The sequence below is a fragment of the Chelonia mydas genome, chromosome 18 (genome assembly GCF_015237465.2).
Source record: "Chelonia mydas isolate rCheMyd1 chromosome 18, rCheMyd1.pri.v2, whole genome shotgun sequence".
Lineage (NCBI taxonomy): Eukaryota > Metazoa > Chordata > Testudines > Cheloniidae > Chelonia > Chelonia mydas.
The window spans coordinates 3749402-3770004 of record NC_051258.2 but is presented as its reverse complement, the minus strand read 5'-3'; positions in this window follow the sequence as shown (position 1 = coordinate 3770004).

The window sequence follows — 20603 nt, the reverse complement described above, 5'->3', positions numbered from 1 at the left end:
TGCCAGACTATGTACCATGCTCCAAAGATCTAGAGAAAAAGAGATCCCGTAAAACCCAGACCTTCCTATTCCCCCTGTGAATCAGCGAGCACCGCTCTGGAGATCAAAATGGTCAGTGGTGATGGTAGTGTCGTTGCTATGATTGCAGTGTTCACTCGGTGTTGAAGGCTACAGCTAAGGTTGCAAAACTGGTTCCATTAGAACTACCTAGCTTCTCATACTCAGAGCGGTTTGCAAACCTGACTTGGGGACAAAATGATTTTTCAGCCTGAAAGAAGCTGGGTTTTGATTTTGCAAATTTGAGTAAAATCCCTTCAGCCCTTTGTAAGGGTGTAAAACACAGGTTCCATTTCTGAAACATTTCTTCCCATGCTCACTTTGTCCTGGCTCCCACCTAAACAGCTTCAGTGAGAAACCTGCTCATCTGCATGGAAATCATTCCTTAATGAGAACTGCTGACTTAGATTTGAGGGGAGGGAGGGAGGAATTTAACAATAAGTGTAGAAGTGATTGGAAAATGGTAGTACATGCTTTCTACCCTGCTTAGCAGGTAGTGCAGCTAGCGAGGAGTGGGTTTTAACATTCTTCAAACACACAGGAAAATCCTCTGAAAATCCACCCTGTTTTAATATCTGGGGCAAGAGGAAACTGCAGTTACAGCCCAGAGACACAGAGTAATAGATTCCAAGGCCAGAAGGGACCATTGTGACCTCCTGTATACCACAGGCCAAAGATCCCCCCAAAATTATTCCTAGAGCAGATCTTTTTAGAAAAACAGCCAATCTTGACTTAAAAATTGTCAGTGAGGGAGAATCCACCATGACCCTGGGTAAATTGTTCTAATGGCTAATTACCCTCACTGTCAAATGTATGCCTTATTTCCAATCTGAATTTGTCTAGCTTCAGCTTCCAGCAGTTGGGCAGCGTTCTTTCTCTGCTAGACTGAAGAGCCCGTTATTAAATATTTGTTCCCCATGTAGACACTGACAGACTGTGATCAAGTCACTCATTTACCTTCTCTTTAAGCTGAATAGATGGAGCTCCTTGAGCCTATCACTATGGAGCATGTTTTCTAACCCTTTAAAACAAGATGCACATTTTTAACCGGGAGGGTGATCAGCCACTGGAACAACTTGCCTAGGGGCCTGGGGGAGTTTCCCTCACTTGGAGCCTTTAAAACCCTGAAGGGCTCAGCCAGCAGTTCTGGGCTGGAAGCAGGGATTACTGGGGGAGGGGCTCTGGCCTGGGCTCTGCAGGACATCAGACTAGATGATCACAAAGGTCCTTCTAGCCTTGGAATCTACAACTCTTCCCAGTGGTTAAGGTGGTGCCTAGTCCCTCTGATGTCATCACTGCTCCTGGATGCACTAATGGGCAGAAATTCCTCCTTTTATCATCAACAGGAAACGATGGATACTTGTCCCTGCCGTGGACCCAGTAAATGCGGTTTATGACTTGTCCCCTCCAGCAGGCGACTGCAGCTGGCCTTGCCTGAGCCTGACCCCAGAGTACACTGAGGCAGATGGTGCAGGGCACACAGACAGGAGCACATCACATGCGCAACATCCTGCAGGGGCTGCCACTCAAACTGCAGGTCACTGCATGTCCCTCAGCTTTGGCTGGGTCTTTCCAAAGAGCCCAGGGAAGGCGGGAGCCCAGATCCTGTTGAACATCGGTCAGACTTGGGCAGCCAAGTCATTTAAGCTGCACTGAAAGCCCCAGCATGTCTCCCCATGCCCAGCTTCCCTTTGGTCCAGCTCTTTCAGCTGCTTCCCCTTCCCTTTGCCACTTGCTGTACAATGGGGCTGTGTCTGCTGATGGAGCCAAGGCTGGAAGGTGTGTAGGTCGGGGATAGGATGTGCCCCATGGAGTGACCACGATAACTTGACTCCATTCCACAGGTAGCAGGCTGAGCCCAAATCGTGCCACATTGTGAGATGCACCAGTTCAGGAAGAAGTTTCCTGAAACAGCCACTTCTCAGACACGGCCCTCCTGGTAACTAGTCATCCTGACACCTCACTGCATGGAAGGGACAAAGGAGCAGGGAGTGGGAGAACTAACCCTCAACCTCCAGAGTACCAGGGTACAACAGTGTGCTAGAACTGTGCGTGTGTTAATTAATCATTAATAATCAAGTCACAATAGTGCTTAATGATGCTACACTTAACATTCCAGCTAGTAATCAGAAATAGATTGCAAGCTGATTGGGGCAAGGATTATCCTTCCCTCTTGCACACTGGGGCCCAGCCTGGTTGGCCTCTAGCCCTGCCACAATGCTAACGTGATGTGAGTGCATTGTGGGAGTGAGAACTCGGGTCCCAGTGCACATCTCAGCTGCTGGACTCATCCATTTTGTGGCGTCTGGATGGTTACATGAGTCTGTTAACTTTAGCCTTGCGCCAGGGTAATTTGGGGATTTAACGCTGCCTGGTAGGGCGGCTTGTCTGCGACATTCTGGGCCAGGCCTGGGTTGCCTCCCATGTTCCTTGCAATTTTGTTTGGTGAACTCAGCAGACCTCTTTCCTGAGCTCCATGAAACTCCTTAGCACATAACTTGTTAATGCAGTGAAATGCTGAGCCCTGAAACCTGGCTTGGAGCCAGGGTCTAAAGTGAATCCCTGCTGCACTGACCAGGAGGAGCATCCTGGCTGACAGCACCTGTGCCTTGGCCTGGGCCCAGAGATGTTACTCCAGCCGATATCGTGGCCAGCCCCCACCCGAGCCCAGGTTGGGCACCGGGCAACGCAGTCTGCATGGAGTTATTGTTCCATGGGAAACTGGCTCTCTTCCTGCTCTTCATCTGTCAGCAGGATTTTCAGAGAAAATGCTCCCAAATATGAAGTGAATGTGGCAGGCTGGGTTGGAGCCCGCGCTAAAAAACCTGGACCTCAGAGTGTGTCCGGTTTAATCCCAGAGTCTGTGAGAATCCGTGTAAAGTAGCATATCAAGTGAACTCTTCACTCTGTGGCAGCCGGGATTACCACATCCCTTTTGTTTGTTGGGCGCTGCCTAACTGAAAACACTTTAACCCTTTCTTGCCAGCCTTCAGCACTAAGTACCCGGGAAAATTCCTAGGAAAGCTGCAGCTGTTTCTCTCTCTGCTGGGTGGGAGGAGCTGAGCAGAGTTGGTTTCTCAAGTGCCTTCACTCCTAGGTCTTGTCTGGCCTAGGAAAATGGGCCATGCTTTGAAATGTGTCGGGGAACACTTTAAACAGGACTTTGCACCCAGTGTAGACAAGGCAAGCTGGCTGTGGTTAACCCCAGCTGGTTTCTAGTCTGGACATTGCCCTGCTGTGTATAGACACCAAGCCCCACAAGGTCAGTGAGGGGATGTCACTGATTCACGTTTACGTGCGTTATCAACTTATTTTGGACATAAAGCAGCAACCCAACTGCCAGCGGCATCCCCAAAACTCTGCAGTTCTCCATCACTCTGGACAGTCCATCAACAGAAGAGCTGGGAGAAACACCCACCTTTTCCTGCACAGAATTTAGAATGGAAAATTTTCCGTTAGAAATTTTTCAAAATTTCTAAATGAAACAAAACAAAACACCACTTGGATGTGTCAGTGACTGTCCAGCTCCTTTGTTCTGCAGGCCACTTCTGAACACACACAAACTCACTGGCCCTGGCCATGCCCACACCAGCTGTTGGGTTACCAGTGAGTCACTGGTGCCCTAGGCAGAGACCCTCCTCTCTGTTGTCCCTCTGCCCCCGCCTTCAGGCAGTATCCAAATCATGTTGCTTCACCCTCCACAACATTACTCAGAGCTGCCCTTTTCACTCTAGCCCTCAACACAAATCTCCCACTGAGGCCTCCACACCTCCTGTCTGGGCTACTGTAGCCCCTCCCCCCACTCACTGCCCACCTCCAGTCCATACGCAGCAACGCTTCAGAAATCATCTTTCCTGTCTGTTGTTTGGACCATCTTATTGGCTCCTCCAATCCCCGCACTGGCTCCCTACTCTCCATTCCAGCTCGCCTTCCTGACTCCCACCCCATCTTGCCCCTTATCCTTCCTTGTCCCCAGCCCTCTGCTCCACCAGTGATGCCAGCCATGTGTCCATTCCTCTCCCTACCGTCACTGCTGCACCCTGTGGATGAATTGCACCCCACTCTGTAAAGCCCCACCCCGCTTCTCAGCTAAATCCCTCCTCAAGACATACTTCTTCTGAGCTCTCTACAGGAACTGAGGTGACTAAATCCAATCCACTGGCATTATTCGTGGGCTTAATGTTAAGCATGTGGTTAAGTGTTGGATCAGGACCTAAACCATCTGCTTAGCTAGTTCATGTAGTTATGGTATGTGATTGGCTCATTTCTGTGGAGGAAAGGGGTTGCAGGGTGGGGCATTAGGACACTGACATGGGTACTGGCCATTGCAACGGGGTGTGGGAATGGGTGATGGGGAACTTAGGCCTAGTTTACACTTAAAAGTTAGGTGGACGTAGCGATGATGCTCAGGGGTGTGAATTTTTCACTCCCCTGAGTGCCATAGTTAAGCTGCCCTTACCCCCAGTGTAGATGCAGGTAGGTCAACAGAAGAATTCTTCCATCAACCTAGCTATGCCGCGGGGAGTATGGTGGGTCACCAAAAGCAATGGAAACGCCTCTTCAGGCACTGCAGGAAGCATCTACACTACCATGCTCCAGGGAGACAGCTGCAGCACCGTAGCAGGGCTGCTGTACTGCCCGTAGTGTAGACATGGCCTGCATGTGTTTAACTTGTAAAACACCACCACCACACAGGTAGCTGATCAGCCACATCCCACTTATCTCTGTGCTCATTTTGTTGGGGGGCTGTATCGCTTCCCCCATCTCTCCCTTCTCTTGGTCTTTTTGGCCTGTTCGCTCTTGAGACCAGAGTCTGGGTCTCCTCTATGTTTCTGGTGAGCCTGGTGCAGTTAATTTGTTATGTGCTCTTGATAGCAAGCTGTGAACTGCGCTCACCAACCAGGGGGTAGGGATGCCATAGCCCAGGGGAGATGAGAGGGAGTGGGGAGAGGTGTTTCTACCTGGTGGTGTTGGCTCTGCCTAAAAGTTCCAGACACCCTTTAACCCTCCCTCTCTAGACTGGTTAATGACAGAGCTGATTAAGACTCAGTTGACAGTCTTTTGTGTGGTATATCACTAAAGCTGACATCGCTGATAAGCAGGTCTAAGCATTAGACCTCCTGTGGGGGACAGTGTTTCTGGTGAAAGAGATTGCCCAGCCTGAGGCTCCCCCCTAAACAGCTGAAATCACCGAGAGCTGTGTTAAGTGGTGGGACCTCAAGACATCCCATAGATTGCAGTAGAGAAGGCAATAGCGGAGTGAGCAGCTGACGAAGCGATGGGGCGAGCGAACGGCCAACGGAGCAAGCAAGCGGCCGGCAGAGCATCCGGGTGATAGCGGAGCGAGTGGATGGCCAAATGGCACCTGAGGCATTGCTCGGTTGCTCTGCCCAAGTGGGAAGTGAACTCACGTGAATGCATCTCTGAACTTGGGGTCTTTGCTGACCAAGGACAGCAGCTGTGAGTGGGGTGCGGTGGAGGGAGAGAGGAGTGGCACGTTGAAGGAATTTTTGTTGGACTTTTGTTTGTTGGACCTTGCAATGAGAACCTGAGGCAAAGGCACTGTCCAATGTACTTGGGGGTGGGTCATGCTCGTGTGCTTCTGAATCATATTTGCGGTGTTTTCCCAAATTAATGCCGGGTTACTTTTCCTCTTTTATACACTCATACTCAGTGCTTGCGGGAGGGGAAGTATTGCCTGTAGATGCACCCCGGTGGTGTGTGATTTTCCCAGGTTAGTGGCTGGGGGCTCGAGCCGGTTCTGTGTTGTATTGTTAAAAAGGAACCCCTTGATATTGAACCCGGCCCTCATCGCTACCGACTCCACCTGGCAGAAGGGTTACACTAGCAATGCAAACTCGTAGTAAAACAGGCACAGACTCTCTTGACAAACGGGGCCAATTCACCCTCCTGGTGGGTTTATTCTGGTGCATAAGGACAAAGAGTGGAACATCAGCATTGTGTGCAATTGTCAGAAGCCCTTGTAGGATGCAGGAGCACAAACCTCACTGACTTTCACTAGGGTTTGGGCTTCTCGAGCCCTTGGGCCCCTTTGAAAACCCCACCCATAGCTGGTTATCTCACTGCTGTTCAGTTTAACAGAAGCAACCGACTTGTGCGTCTCTCGTGTGCCTGGTTTCCCTAGAAGCTAGAGATGGGAAGGACCTATTAGGTCATCTAGTCCTTTACCCTTGGCCAGTGCAGGCCTAGTTCTAGAGTCTAGCCTGTTACCTCTCACAGTCTGGTTTTAAATGACTCCAGTGATGGGGCATTCATCCCTTCCCTTGGGAGCCCTCTCCACCTCTACCAACTCCTCACCAGTAGAGCTTTCCCTGATTTTTTTCCAAATCTACACGTCCTCTTTCTTAATTCCATCCCATGACTCCTCATTGCATCCCCATGGCTCCAAGTCAGCCACCTTGGGAGTGAAAAGGGATAGTGGGGAGGCAGCCACCATGACAGGGGGCAGGAGGTCAGAGAAGCTAGCAGGGAACGGGAATGGGGGCAGCTTCCACAAAGGGCAGAGGAAGGGGGCAAAAGAGGAGTCCCCAGGAAAGGGCACGGTAAGTACATGGTGAGTAGCATCCCATCAACTTTTGACTTCGCTTCGATCTCTGAATGACCCCTTCATATGAAAGAGTGTTTTTACATTTCTGTAGCCAGTAGCTATTGTTTTATTAACATTGTCCAATGCCGATTTGAAGCTGGGGGTGGGGGCACACACAAGAAACGGTAAACGTGAAGAGGATATGATTTATTTAGAATCTTGGGTTCACTGTTTGCACCATGTTGTTTAGTCCACAGAAGAAGGTATAGACATAAAGACTATGAGGGTTTTAGCTCTGATCACACACACGACGTTACACATGCACCATGCTGTATCTTCCAGTGGGCAGGGAAGAGAGGAGAGCTGAAGATTTTGCATTAGTATAAAAATCTGCTGCTGGAATCACACCAATTCCATCCCGATCCCAAGCTCTGTTGGCTACAATTTTTCTGGAGGAATTTCCTTGGCTTTCTTTTAGTGGGGAACACACACTGTTTGTCATGCTCATGACCCTACAACTGTTGAGGAGAATTCTCTGGTGACTCTTTGAGCATTAGCAGCTCTGCTGACACTCCGGGTGGAGCTTCCAACACCCAGGGCACCACCAACGTGATGTGGTTCCCAGGAAGGGCTATGTCTCAGTCAGCTGCAGTAGCTCAGCCTCTGTTGGATGTGGACCCAGCCATGCTTAGGCCTTATGGAAGGGTGGTTTATGCCACTCCAGGAAAAATCCTGGAGCTTGTAGCTGCTCTAATACTCACTCTTCAGCCCTCCCCAAAGTTGGTGGAGCTCCCAGCGATCCCAGCCCCTGCTGGCCTTGTGCTCACAGGACTAGCATGGCCACAAATGCAGCTGGAGTTACATGTTCCACAAGTGAAGCCAGCAGAGCACAAGGCTGAATAAAATAGATTCCACCTGACTGGTTTCCCAGGGTCTCCCCCAGTGTAACAGCTGAATCAGCCCCCTTCTAACTGCCCACCATATCTAAGGCCAGTGGGACCTATATGTTGCCTTGACATTCCCACATCGCAACTAGGGCTGGGACAAGAGCTCCCAAGGAAGGTTTGCAGCTCTTTGTAGACCATGCACTCCAATGTTAATTTAACCCTGCATTAAAGCTGAGCGTACCCAGGCCCTTTCGTATCCTTTCACATACAACATGTTACTGACAAACATGAAAATCGCTTGAAGGGAGGCAGAGCCCCGCTGCCTGGAGCAGGCTGGGCTCTACAGTGTGCTGCTGCTGGTGACCTGCTTCTTGATTTTAGCAGGCCAGAGACTCTCACCCCGTGAGTTCTGCATCCCGCCGGTCATTTCTGTTTGAGCAACAGCAGATCTATTAGAAAGACCCCCAGCACTGATTTAAAGACGCCCAGTTATGGAGAAGCTACTGCGTTGCAAGTACAATTTTTTGACAGTGAGAATAATTAACCATTGGAGCAGTTTACCAAGCCAGTGGTGGATTCTTCCTCACTGGGAATGTTTAAATTGGCATTGGATGTTCTATGTTCTAGATCAATCACAACTATTGGGCTTGAAGCAGGAGTTAATTCAGGGCAGTCCTACGGGCCTGGGGTATGCAGGTCAGACCAGATGATCACAATGGTTCCTTCTGGCCTTAAAATCTATGAAGTTGTTTAATCCCTAAGTAAGTTGTTCCAATGGTTAATTAACCCCCTCTTAGAAATGTACACCTTATTTCTAGTCTGGATTTGTCTAGCTTCAGCTTCCCGCTGCTGAATCTTTCCTGCCTTTTTCTGATAGATTAAAGAGCCATCTTCTCTCAGAAATCTCTGCCCCATATTAGTGCTTATGTAGTAGTAGGATTTTATGTTCGTATTTTGTATAATTTAGAATGAAGGATAAAGAATTTTGTGTCGCATGCATTAAATGTATTGATGTATGATTTGATTATATCCTGCCAGCCACCCTTTCTGAAAGCAGACAGGAATGGCCTAGTGTGCCACTGGTAAAGATTCATCAGCCAGAATCTTGTGTCTGAAGCTGATTTCAAGGCACTGACAGACCTTTAGGGCACTACTTTGTTATAGGTTTAGTATTTTGAAATAAGTAAAGAAATACAACTGTTTTCTTCTGCACTGCAAATTGATGTTCCTGTTCAAATGATCTGTGTAAATCAATCCTGATTTGTGTGTGAATAAGGAATGTGTGTGTCCAAAGATAAGTGTAAAGGCCATCTCCAGACCAAATGTTCTAGGGAGGAATTGAGGACAGACTGGAGGCACCAGGAGATTGCAACACGCCCCTATTGAGATGTCAGAGGAGGTCAGATTGACGACTCTAAAAATGAGACAGGCACCTATCAATGGGGACAAGATAACTGTGATCAAAACCAGCATGGGGTAACTCCCTAAGAAACTAATAAAAAACAAAATAAAAAATAAAAACAATGTAAGAAAACAAGCACTCATCAAATGATGATTGATTACAGCATGACAGTGCAGAACTCATTGGTCCCAAGGAAGGAAAATCACTAGATCAACAGGGGGCCTTGTCATGAAACTTTGGGTTCGTCCTGCCAAGACTTCCCCGGAGCATCGTGTCATGACCGACAGAACCCGGCTCCTCTCCACCCATGATCAACCTAGCTGGCCCCTAGATTGATCTGGACTCTGGATTAGTAACTATAACATCGACTGGCAGGAGAGAGAGAGAGAGAGAGAGAGAGAGTATGTGTGTGTGTGTGTGTGTGAGTGTGTGTGTGTGTGATTGAAAGCATATGCTAATTGTTGTATTTGCAATAAATGCAGCTTATTGCCTTTTCCCCTGAAAAAGATCCCATGTGCTTCTTATAAGCGTAACACTCCCAGACCGTGATTAAGTCACGTCTTGGATAAATTAAATACATTGAGCGTCTTGGGCCTCTCTTGTTGTAAGGCAGGTGTTCCAGACCTCACTGCATTCTTGTAGCTCTTTTCTGAACCCTTTCCAGTTTTTCAACATTTGTTTTGAAGTACGGACACCAGAACTAGAGACAGTTTCCAGTAATGATCTCACCAATGCCATATACAGAGGTAATACCCCCTCCCTACTCCTATATGAGATTCCCCTGCTTACACATCTGAGGATCACATTTCCCTCTTAGCTACAGTGTCACCTGGGGAGCTCATGTTCAGTTGGTTATGTCCCCTGATGCCTAAATCCTTTTAAGTGTCACTACTTTCCAGGATACAGTCCCCATCCTGCAAATGTGACCTAAGTTCTTTATTCCAAGATATATGACCTTGCATTTGTTTGTATTAAAACACATGTTCAAATAAGCCCAGCTTACCAAGTGATCCAGGTCAGTCTGTAGAACTTTTATTATTTATTTATTTGTTTGTATTGCAGTAACATCTAGGCACAGATCTGTCCCCATCCTACCACTCCACCAAAGTTTGTGTTGTCTGCAAACTTCACCAGTAATCATTTTACATTTGATTTAGTTGGGGATTGGTCCTGCTTTGAGCAGGGGGTTGGACTAGATGACCTCCTGAGGTCCCTTCCAACCCTGATATTCTATGATTCTATGACTCTTTCAGATCATTGATAATTATATTGAAACACCCCCATCGGGTGACAATTCCACATTTACATTTGCTTTTTGCGACCTATCAGTTAATTAGTTTCAATCAATTTAATATTGTCTTTGTTGACTATGTTGACTTTTTTATCATAGTGTCATGCAAGACTAAGTCAGATGCCTTACAGAAATCTATACTTAGCTGCCTTTATCAACCAAACTTGTGATCTCTTCAAACCCTGTCGCAGGTTTGTTTGAGAATACCTATTTTCCATAAAATCATGTTTATTAGCCTTATTTATGATACCATCATTTAATTATTTACTGATTGCATCCTATGTCAGTCTTTCCCTGGTTTTGCCCATGATTAATATCTGGCTAATTGTCCTCTAGTTACCCAGGTCATCCCATTTCCTCTTTTAAATATTAGCATGACATTAGCTTTGTTCAGTCCTTTGAAACTTCCCCAATGCACTAAAAAGTGTTTAAAAAGCAACTTTGATCATCCAGAGAGCTCAGCCAATTCTTTTAATACTCTTGGGTGCAACTTATCAGGTCCTGCGGACTGAAAAACGTTTAATAGTTGCTGCTTAACATCCTCCCTTCTGTTTCATGATCACTAAGATGTTCCTACCTCATCCAGCTTCTTTCCAAATACAGAACAGAAATATTTATTGAATTCTTCTGCCTTTTCTGTATCATAATATTATTATATCATCCTAGTCAAGTATTGGATCTATATCGATAGGATTTTTTTTAATTTAATTTAATTTTATTTTGTTCCTGATGTTTTTAAAAATTTCCTTCATATTCTCCTTAACCCTACTGGCCATAGATGTTTTTCATTGGTGGCATGGAAGTAAAACTGTTTACCAGTACGTTTCTGGTAAAACTGTCAAGAGCTCACCTAGCATGGGTGGTGGACATTGTTGAACTTCTACTTCAGTGGTTTCCTGCACACATGCGAGACAGAACCACAAGTGTATGGAGAAGAGAATTCAAGGGCTTCTCCCGAGGCTCCATGCTTGCGCCCACCCTCTTCAATCTCTACACAAATGACCTGCCACAGATTCAGTCACGCAAGTTTATGCAGATGGCATCTGCTGTGATACACAGTCGTAGTCTTTCACTGAATTGGAAAACATCTTGAATGCCAACCTGGACAAGATGGCAGCCTACTGTAGCAGTTGGCACCTCCAACTAAGTGTGGCCAAGACAGTTTCAAGTGTCTTCAACCTCCACAATGCAAGTGCTGAATGTGAGTAAGACATCTTCCTCAAAGGAAAACGACTGAAACATGAGGCAAACTGGTCTACCTTTGTGTCACACTGGACTGCTCTTTGATTTTCCATAACCATCTTAAAAAGACTGCTGCCAAAGTCAGGACCAGGCATAATCGAATCAGCAAATTAACCGGTTCGACATGGGGTGCAGACACACAGACACTTCGTACCTGGTCTCTGGCACTGTGCTATTCCTCTGTAGAATACTGTGCCCCTCTGTGGCATCGTTCACCTCACACTAAATTGGACAATGTCGAATTGAACTCGCATGTGCATCATCATAGGCACCCTGCGTCCCACTCCTATCCCATGGCTACCGGTTCTGAGCAACACAGCCCCTCCACACATTCATTTCAGAGAGTCTGCAGCCAGACTGGTGTAAAAGCTACATGCCCATCCAGGTCTCCCATGGCACATGGACATTTTCAGTCACCCCAGAGCATGACTTGTGTCAAGGAGTCCACTGTAGTCTCAACTGCCCGATTGTAATCTGTCAGCAGCGATGAGTGGTTGGCTGACGATGTTTGGAATGGTTTCCATGTCGGTGATTCCACTGTTCAACTGCCAGGATTTTACCTGCCTCGTCATCTTTGGACTCTTCTGAAAAGGCTCTGAACTGGCCAAGGAATATGCGCAGCCAACCTCTACACATGGGATCTGGGCGATGACCCACTGTATCAGTGTGGCCTCCGTCCATCAATGGCATGTGTTGTCAACGAGCATCAGCTGACTAGATTTCGTGGTGGCCTTTGGGCCCTTCGTTGCTATGGGGTGGCTCGGCAAACACTGTGAATGGTAGAAGAAGAAGAAATGGCCTGGAAGTGGGGAGTGCTGCTTCTCCACCCTGTGCTGGTGGGAAAAGGGAAACTCTCATGGTGGAGAACCTTGCCACTCAGGACTCCCTCCCACACTCCCAGCTGGGGGAAGCAGCAGGGCCCAGGAAGTTGGAGAAGCCACAAGCAGGAATCTGAGTGGGACTGGATTCTGTCCTAACCTCTTCTCTGTCAGCAGGGCTACATGTGCAGGTGGCAGCTGGGGTGGGGCCTCTGGCATGCAGGGAAGGAAAGGGCCACTCACAGGAATCACCACGAATGGGACAAAGTCACCAATGCTGTAGAGTCATCGCGGCCCACTCTGCTCTCCGTTACCCCGGGGGAAGTGAGAGCAATGCCAACAAAGAGCGAGTGCAGTAGTAACCTGAGGGAGCTAGGAGTGGACTGGGGACACTCCCAATCAGTTTACATCCTGGAGGCTTTTTACAATGACAAGGATGCAAAGCCTACCCATCCCTAATGGAAGCCTGTCTGGGGGCTAGGGAGGGATCTCCAATTGCCAGTCCCTACCCGGGACCTGATCGAGTTCCCATCAGGAAGTGTTCGAGTGTTAATAACTCAAACGCGCACAGCTTGGTTGGGGTAAGACCAGTCCCCCAGGCTGGTTCTCACTGGGGACCAACATAGCCAGCCAAGCCAATGCTTTCTGCAATTGTGGGAGGTCAATTTAAGTGTGAACAATGGCCAGGAAGTGAGAATCACTCAGAACCCACAGCTTTCCCCTTGGAGATGCCCCAAAGATGTCTTTGGCATGTGCAATAGCACCCAGGTATGTGTGGGGTCAGAGGTGAATGGCAATGGGCACACGTAGGGTGAGTACATGCAGGCACGTGCTGTGCTGTCTGTTCAGGTGTGGGGCTTTGTGAATGTATGGTGCTGACAGTATGTGGGGCATGAGTGCACGCAGGGCTGTGAGTGTATGCGGGCGGGTGGAGGGTGGCAGCACATGCAGGCGGGTCTGGGGTGTGACTGTGAGGGGTGAGTGCACGCACAGAGCATGTGGATATGTGTGGGATGTTAGTGTACGCAGACAGGCATGGGGGGGTCAGCTCACGGTGTGTGGGGGGGCGTGAGTGCACATGGGCATGTGTGGTGTGTGAGTCCAGGCAGGTGTGAGGGGGGGTGTCAGTACACGCAGGGGTGTGAGTGTACACAGGTGTGGGGGGGTGGCAGCCCGAGCAGGTGGGCATGGGGTGTGAGTGTATGTGGGGGAGGTGTCAGTGCACTCATGTGTGAGTGCATACAGGCATGTGGGTGTCAGTGTGCTGGGTTACATGGAGTGAGTACATGTGGGTGTGGAGGGGTGTCAGTGCATGTAGGCATGTGTGGGGTGTCCGTGCACACGAGCAGGCGTGAGAGTGAGTCTCGCACTGATCACACTAGGAGACATTATGGATTAGTGCTGCTAATGCTGCTCATAAGAACAGGAGCGTGTTGGCTGGGAGGCGGTGCTGAAAGCTGAGCCCCTTGTTGTGTTTCACTGTTCTCGCCTGCACTAATCCCTCTGAGTCCCCAGGAAAAAACGGCAGGGATCAGATCAAACGGGCTGTTCATGCTGCCCCAGCGTCCCTGGGATTAATTAATTTGGGATTTGTGCAGAGTCACAAGGTCACACGTCCCCCGTGGGGCAGGGCTGGATACTGTACAGCCCTGACAGCAGCGCTGTGGGCTTGAGAGCCAGCCCCTGGGGCCTTCGGTGGAAATGCCCCTTTGTGCCATGGCTGCTGTGCATTGGGACAGGGCAGCCCCATGGCCCCCAGGATCCCAGGTTAGTCCCCCCTCCCCCCAGTACCAGCATTGATACCCCTGGGGTTACACAGAGCCCAGCTCCCCTCACCCCAGGGCTGTGGGGTGCCCTGAGCTCTGGGAGCGGGATGGGCTTGGCAGAGACTGCACATGGGACTCTGCTTATTGCCTCTGTCTGGGGAGAAGTTTGTTGACCCAGCCCAGTGGAGATGACCCTGCAGTGAGTGACCTCCTGTCTGGAAGCAGCTGGAGAAGATGGACCCCTCCAGAGATGGCTCTGGACCTAATTAGTTCCTGTTTATCTAACTGGCCTCCTTCCCCTGCTCCTGGGGCAACAGTTTGGACTGGGGGGCGGTCAAGGTCAAATCTATCAAGAAAGGAAGGAAACTTCAAAAGTTAGTGTGATTGAGAAGAAAGTAGGAAGGTGTCATCTGCAATTATTGCCATGGGGCAAGGGTGCTGGGGGGCAATGAGTGAGAGGTGGTCAGCAGACAGTGATGGTTATGGCACGAGGGGATGGGGTGTTGGGAGCATGGTTAGCTAGGGGCTTAGCTTGAGGGGGATTGCTGAGGTGTCATATCCAAGGTGGCGGAGGGAGGGGGGGGAGGGGTGGAGGAAGAAGAGGCTGGCTAAAGAGAGGAGCTGGACAGACAGACCAGTGTCCAGATAGGACAAGCTGGAACTGGGACAGACAGACTAGCACCCAGAGGGGGCAGCACCCAAAATTAGTAGTAACTTTGGGAAATTTGGGGCCTTATCCTCTCAGTGCTGCCTTTTCCCCACCACTGCCTTCCTCATAGGCTGGCAGTGGAAGTTGGCAAACATTTCACAATTCCTTTGATTATATTTGCCACGTCTCATCACAAAGTGTCCCACCTAATGGAAAATTCTGGCCTTTTCTGAATTGTTCTCCAATCAGATAGTGTCGCATCTGGTCCCGGATGGGTGACTTTGGCTCCTACCCAACTGCATTGATCTCAAATGGAATTTTTCTGGAAGACATCTCCAAGCCAAAAGCCAAACTCCGCCTGTTCTTGGTAAGTTACATATTTTGAGATCTGCTTTCAGAGAGAGAATGTACCGTGTGGATTTGTGAGCATCTGTCAAGTAACACTCGGTCTCTGGAGCATGTGTTGGAGCAAACGCGTTCCAAACCACGACGGTTTGTGGTGCTTTATTTGCAGTAGCAGCCTGGCTCTCATTCAAAGGCTCAATTCGTTCACCTGTGAAAAGGGTCACGCTCCTGGGATGGAAGGCGCCCAGAGGTGCCAGGTCGCCTTCCAGCCAGAACAAGGTGCTCTGCTGCTTGTCAAATGCCAAGAGAGAATGATGTTCTAGAAGCATTGTGGGGCATGGATTGTTTTTTCATGTGTATCTGTACAGTGCCCAGCACAGGGAGGACCCAACATTTGATTGGGTCCTTTATAAATAATAATTAATTAAACAAGTTGGGCAATTCCCACTTGCTATCAAAAACAAACAAAAGGAAGTATTTCTTCACACAACGCACAGTCAACCTGTGGAACTCCTTGTCAGAGGATGTTTTGAAGGCCAAGACTATAACAGGGTTCAAAAAAGAACTAGATGAGTTCATGGAGGATAAGTGCATCAATGGTTATTAGCCAGGATGGGCAGAAATGGTGTTCCTAGCCTGTGTTTGCCAGAAGCTGGGAATGGGCGACAGGGGATGGATCACTCGATGATTACCTGTTCTGTTAATTCTCTCTGGGGCACCTGGCACTGGCCACTCTCGGAAGACAGGATATTGGGCTAGATGGACATTTGGGTCTGATCCAGTATGGCCATTCTTATGTTCATAAAGGGACTGATCATATGAGGGAAGGGAAAGGAGATAAAATCAAAGATGATTCTAGGGACCAGGCAAGAGACCTGATGGTGCAGCCATATCAGTGTTCTTCTCACAGACCAACCATCACCACCATGGAAATCCACATAGGAGGTAGCCTCCTTGCATCGAATAATCGAGTACCACCTGGATCGGTCTCACAGCCCAAGGTGGATGGCAAATGGCAGCAGATGGTGTTGTTAATACAACTCAGCCAGTCAGCTGCCTGTTTTGCAGTGGTGTCCCATTGTTGTCTCACATGCAGTTGCCACCCAGTCTGGCCCCCCCAGGCCTGTCTCTGTGATATGACGGCCTAGTCAGCACCCCAGTCTGTGTGTGAACACTGGATAGTTCTTTTCTTCACATGTGCCTCCGTGGGATCCCATGTGCTTGTTCTCTGCTCATTTCCTTCGCAGTGCTGTGTCTGGGGCCCCCACATGTGAAGACAGTTGCAGCCAGCCCTCCGGCTACAGGACCCGTCTGGCCTGTCCCTAGCCGCCCAGGGGTGAGAGAGCTGCCCAGCCTCTCTCACTAGCCTAAAGAGTCGGTCTGCAGTGGGACGCTCACGTGCCACCAGCCAAGTCACCATGGCCTACAAACCTCCCACTCAGGTCAACCCTCTGCTCACAGCACCCAAACCGCTGCCCAGCATCTGACTGTGCTTTGCCGACTTCCCAAACTGCACCAGCCGCTACTCCTAGCTCAAGTACCTCCCAACTGCCCCCTCTGTCTGCCACTGGCTCCACTCCCCATCTGCACTGTGCCTTTGGGACATGCCCATCACCATAGTGTCTGAGCGCTGGCCTCTGCCTGGTGTCCCCGGGAGAATGGAAAATTCCCCTGTTCTTTTCAAGAGGCCCTGTTTGCTACGCCCAGTGCAGTGTTGCCCTGTGTGGGGCTGTAATGTTAACACTGCGGGGCAATGTCTGGAGCTTTCCAAGTGAAACAGCAATTAGTCTGTGTAGTGATTGCCACCAGCAATATTGGGAATAGACAGTATGTGCCCAGAGATGTCCTGAGTTACTGAAGAAAAATGAGCAGACACGCCGAGAGCCCATTCATAGATCAAAGCCAACGTGGACTGGGCTAGAGCAGGTACCCCTTGCCCTAATCCCTTGGAGAAAACTCACCTGGCCTTTACCTATGAGCGTCAGCCCCAGGGCAGAGGCCAGCAAGGCAGCATTCACGGTCACTATCGGCCCTAATTTGATGTCTAACTTTCCAGTTCACCTCATGGAGCAGCAGATGCATCACAAGCTGAGAATGGGCAGGAGAGAGACAGAGGAGGAGGGTCCTGGGAAAGTCGGCGTGGGTGGGATGGGAGCTCCTGAGCCTGCATGCAGGGAGCTGTTGAACTTGGGGATTATCATGGTGACAGGCTAACGCCCTCAGCAAACAATGACACATTCTCTGCTTGCTTCATGGCAGTGGCACCGCGCCCGCCCCAATTTAGCTGCGGCAGGTAGAGACATAGCCTGTCCCCCTCCCGCACCAAGGACACACCAGGGATTATCTCCCAGATCCAAGGAAGCTCGCAGAGGGCATTCAGCAGCCCGCGGGTTCCCATGGCGTGGCACATGGCAGTTACTGAGGGAGCAGTGGGTGGCAGGCATGTGACTGGGATAGAGCTTGGGGTTGCTTTGTCTTCCCCAACACAAGGCTCCGGGCCCTGGGACCCTGTGTGAACTGTCTGCAAAGTGCACCGGCCTCCAGCACTTCTCCTCCAGGTGGGATTTACCCACAGAGCTCTTAGTGTCAGGAAGAGAGCAGTTTTATCCCCTCCCCCTCCTCCTTCCCATTCTTCACTCCTCCCTTCCCTCTCCTCCTCTCCCTACCTTCATCCCTTTCTCTCTTTTCCCTTCCCCCACTCAGTCCCCAGACCCTCCCTCACGCACCCTCCTCTCGTCTCCTTCCCCAGTATCAAGCGGGGTGTGAAGCGGTGTCAGGCCAGCAGGAGCCTCCCTGCTCTAGTGCATCCACACCAGGGGGCTGCCTGGCACAAGAAAGCCAGCATTAGTTACCACATTGGGGCCAAACAAGGTGTCAGTCCCAGTCCGCACAGGACCCCACAGTCCCAGCCCAGCAGGTACCCAAGCCCTCCCAATGGAGTGGCTGCTGCCAGGAGCCGGCCTGGCCAGTCCAGAACCTCGTAGAGAGGGCAGCACAGTTGTGGAAGTTCAGTCAGGGCCACAGCCCCCTGGCTGTGACAGGAGATGCTCTCTCCTCAGCTGGTGAGGGCGAAGGGTTGGTGGGAGACCCTGGGGTAGCCTCTTTGTTGACAACAAACAGCTTGAAAATGCTGAGTACAGGAGCAAATCAGAGCAGAAAGATTACGGTAGCCAATCAGTGTAGAAAGATTTGCATACTGACTATTGAAAATCCTGCAGTGATAATCCTGGCACTAGTCGCATTATGGTTGTTGGCCAATCAGAGTACAGGGATTCACATATTGTATGGTTGTCAAGAAAACACTAGAGAATTCATGCAAATCAGACCCCTCCAGTCAACCAGAATGCAGGAAGAACTGTACAGTTATGCCTCGGTAACTGTCTATGCCTGCCCTCGGAGAGGGAGAGGCAATTGCACTTTGGTATCGTCACACAGCAAGGCTGTTGCTGATGTTACTGTCCTGTGTACCGACTACATTGTTCTCACATGGTAAAGAGGCTATGAGACCCCTGGCAGATGTCCCTGCTGTGGGTGGGTAGGTGGGCGGATGGATGGAGCTGAATGGTTCTGTTCTGTCCTTGCAGAGAGCAGTGCTGGATTAGTGCTCATCTGCCCTGAGAACTCTCCCATGCAAGATGTCACAGGACACAGGAGCCTGTCCTGTCACCTCGCCTGTTCAATGTAAGGACAGTAGGGGAGACAGAGCATAAGAATGGCCTTGCTGGCTCAGACCAGTGGTCCATCTAGCCCAGTGTCCTGTCTTCTGACAGTGGCCAGTGCCAGGTGCTTCAGAGGGAATGAACAGAACAGGTCAATCATTGAGTGATCCATCCTGTCATCCAGTCCTAGCATCTGGCAGTCAGAGGCTTAGGAACACCCAGAGCACGGGGTCAAGTGAAGTCCCTGATCCTCTTAGCTAACAGCCATTGATAGACCTGTCATCCATGAACCTATCTAATTCTTTTCTGAACCCAGTTATAGTTTTGGCCTTCACACCATCCCCTGACAATGGTTGTCTGGACATTGTGTAAAGAAGTACTTCCTTTTATCCATTTCTGCTGCCTCTTAATTTCATTGGGTCTTATGTTATATGGAAGGGTAAATAACACTTCCTTATTCACTTTCTCCACACCATTCATGATTTATAGACCTCTATCATATCACCTCTTAGTCACCTCTTTCCCCAAATGAAAAGTCCCAGTCTTTTTAATCTTTTCTCATGCGGAAGCTGTTTCAGACACCTAATCATTTTTGTTGCCCTTCTCTATACTTTTTCCATTTCTAATATAACTTTGCTAAGATGGGATGACAAGAACTGCATGTCATGTTCCAGGTGTGGGCATGCCATGGATTTATATAGTGGCATTATGATGTTTTCTGTCTTATTATCTATCCCTTTCCTAATCACAGAATCATAGAATATCAGGGTTGGAAGGGACCTCAGGAGGTCGTCTAGTCCAATCCCCTGCTCAAAGCAGGACCAATTGCCAGCTAAATTATCCCAGCCAAGGCTTTGTCAAGCCTGACCTTAAAAACCTCAAAGGAAGGAGATTCCACCACCTCCCTATGTAACACATTCCAGTGCTTCACCACCCTCCTAGTGAAAAAGTTTTTCCTAATATCCAACCTAAACCTCCCCCACTGCAACTTGAGACCATTACTCCTTGTTCTGTTATCTGCTACCACTGAGAACAGTCTAGATCCATCCTCTTTGGAACCTCCTTTCAGGTAGTTGAAAGTAGCTATCAAATCCCCCCTCATTCTTCTCTTCTGCAGACTAAATAATCCCAGTTCCCTCAGCCTCTCCTCATAAGCCATGTGTTCCAGTCCCCTAATAATTTTTGTTGCCCTCCGCTGGACACTTTCCAATTTGTCTACATCCTTCTTGTAGTGTGGGGCCCAAAACTGGACACATTACTCCAGATGAAGCCTCACCAATGTCGAATAGAGGGGAACGATCACGTCCCTCAATCTGCTGGCAATGCCCCTACTTATACAGCCCAAAATGTCATTAGCCTTCTTGGCAACAAGGGCACACTGTTGACTCATATCCAGGTTCTTGTCCACTGTAACCCCTAGGTCCTTTTCTGCAGAACTGCTGCCTAGCCATTCGGTCCCTAGTCTGTAGCAGTGCATTGGATTCTTCCGTCCTAAGTGCAGGACTCTGCACTTGTCCTTGTTGAACCTCATCAGATTTCTTTTGGCCCAATCCTCTGATTTGTCTAGGGCCCTCTGTATCCTATCCCTACCCTCCAGCATATCTACCACTCCTCCCAGTTTATTGACATCTGCAAACTTGCTGAGGGTGCAGTCCACACCATCATTAATGAAGATATTGAACCAAACCGGCCCCAGGACTGACCCTTGGGGCACTCCGCTTGATACCAGCAGCCAACTAGACATGGAGCCATTGATCACTACCCGTTGAGCCCGACAATCTAGCCAGCTTTCTATCCACCTTATAGTCCATTCATCCAGCCCATACTTCTTTAACTTTTTTAACTAGCTGGGTTGTGGCGGTCTATAGAGACTCCCACCACAACATCACCCTTGTTGATCACACTTCTAAACTTAATCCACAGTCTCTCAGGTTTTTCTG